Source organism: Cicer arietinum, chromosome 2 (genome assembly GCF_000331145.2).
Source record: "Cicer arietinum cultivar CDC Frontier isolate Library 1 chromosome 2, Cicar.CDCFrontier_v2.0, whole genome shotgun sequence".
NCBI lineage: Eukaryota > Viridiplantae > Streptophyta > Magnoliopsida > Fabales > Fabaceae > Cicer > Cicer arietinum.
The window spans coordinates 21842477-21845051 of NC_021161.2; positions in this window are offsets into that span (position 1 = coordinate 21842477).

Below are 2575 nucleotides of genomic sequence, written 5' to 3' on the forward strand. Positions count from 1 at the left end.
TGAATAACGAAATGCTGTTGTAATTTCAACCAAAAAAACAGTAATTATTTTGATCGTTATTTTCTTATTTTTGTTTTAGTGTGGGTTTTATGTTTTGTAATTGAAAAAATGTAAACCCCAGTGTTTTAAACAAGGTTTTAGTACAAAAATATTGTAAATAATATATTTATTTTATTTATTTATTTTATTTATTTTATTTATTTTATTTATTTTATTTATTTTATTTATTTTATTTTCATTAAATTTCGTTATAGTTCATTACAAATAATATAAAGTAAACGACATAACAATAATACTAAAAATAGATGAATACAAAAAAACATATAGTGTTGGTGCTCTAAAGTTAGTAAGCTATAAAGTGATTTTGTGAGAGATTGAGAGGTCTTTTGGAGAAGTAATCAAGAGGAGAAAGTTAGAGTTTGGTCTTGTATAGCTAGTGGTGTTCTTAAATTGGTGAGTTCCACTTTCCTTCTCATTTTCTTATGCTAGGTTGGATCACCATGGGATTTGGGTAAACTTCCAAATTTATTCTTGAGAAATCAAGTGATCTCCATTATTTTTGTTAGATTCAAAAAAAGGAGGAGTCATGTGTTCTTCTATTTGGTGTTTATGTTGTTGTTGTTGTTGGTGTTTAAAAAAATAATAATAATCCTTGTTGTTAATGTTGTTAGTAATGGTTAAAAAAGAAATTGTTTTTTGATGTGTTTCAGTTATGTAATGAGTTATTTTCAAATAAACGAGTTTGAATTGAAGTTGAAACTTAATAAGAAAATTTAGAGTTGTGAAATTTATGAAAAAATAAAACAAGTTCAACTTAATAAAAAAAATACCAAGTCGTAACACAAACGACAAATGTAATAAATAATGACATCATAATATATATCCGGTTAAAATAGTTTGTTTCAAATACATAAGTTCCATTGCGACAACAACCTTGAAATAAGAAAGGGGAATGAATAAAATTCTTAAATAAAACCCTAAGCTGATCATTTATCCAAATGAGGGTAACTGGATACTGAGGATCCACTAGTGGCATCAAGCCTCACTACTTCTGATTACCAATCCAAAAATAACCTCTGTGTCGCATCTTCGATGTCGTTGCAATTCCAGCACGACTCAACACTCTAATAGCTTCGATATATGTTCGGGCCATAACAATAATTGTAAAGGGTCATCAACTGAAATTAACAATTCTCGCATAACATTTAAATTTCAAATGCACAAAATAACCTTTCAACCTAGCATACACCTTGAAAGGGTTTTCATATGTCCAAAAATGCATAAACAATGTTGAAAAATGAAGTTTTGACAAACTCCACTGTCATAGCCGAATACAATAGAGAAAATGTAGATTTTCAATTCTAAAATGGCTCTGAATCGATCAACACTTCAAACATTAATATTATCAATTATGAACACATAATTACATCAAAACTTAATCAACCCAACTTCACACCTCAAAGCAATTACGACAAATCACAACAACAACCGAATATGTATATACAATCATCATAGTATAACAAACAAGACTCGCATGCCAAGCACTCTAATGCAATGCGTATATGCCAAAATGCATGATTCCAGAATTCCAAACCAAAACCCTCCTCGAATGGCGTAAATCATAATTGTACAGCCTCTCACAGATCAATACTAATTACCAAGGTGCAATCTCTCACAGACCAGCATGATTTACTAGCGTGCAGTCGCTCACATACCAGCACGATTTTCAAGGGTTCAATCGCTCACAGATTAGCACATTCTAGAGTGCAATCTCTCACAGATCAACACGACGCGACAATCCCCGCAAGGGTAAGATGACCCAACAATTCACATAGCATCATCCTGTGGCCCATCACACTCACCACTATCACCATGGCCCCATCGCGGTCACCATGTACTATGAAATGCATGAGCATACTCTGACTCTTTTCACCATAATCAATAAGTAAATGCAGCTATTAAAAGATTCAACATTTTTAATACTCATTTAACACTAATGATTTTTCAGATACAACACAGAGCATACTCAAACATATTTAGTCACACCAATTTCTATTTCCACAAACACACATAAATCACATCTCCAAATTCAATCCACACATAAATTGAATCAAATTCCTTTTCCACCAATCCGCACATAATTTTTTTCTCAAAAATTCATAACATTAATTATGAACACATAAATTTCACCAACACGAGTCACCACAATTTTCAAACATTAATCACCCATATTCAATCTCCAAAATTTTCAACCATAAATCACCACAACAACATTAATATATCAGAGTTCTCCCCAACGCTAACTTGATGCCAACGGTCTCGATTCAAATTTAGTCACCACGCATAAATCACATCTCAAAAATTCATAATATTAATAATGAACACATAAAACACACCAAAGTTTAATCACCACAAACCACACCTCAAATTTAAATTCCACTAAATTATACATAATCACATTAAATTCATTTTCCACACATCTACACCTCAAATGCATCAAATTTCTATTCCACAAAATCACAAATAATATCCTAAATGCAAACTAAATGTTTGGAAAGAGCTTTTACCTTAACGG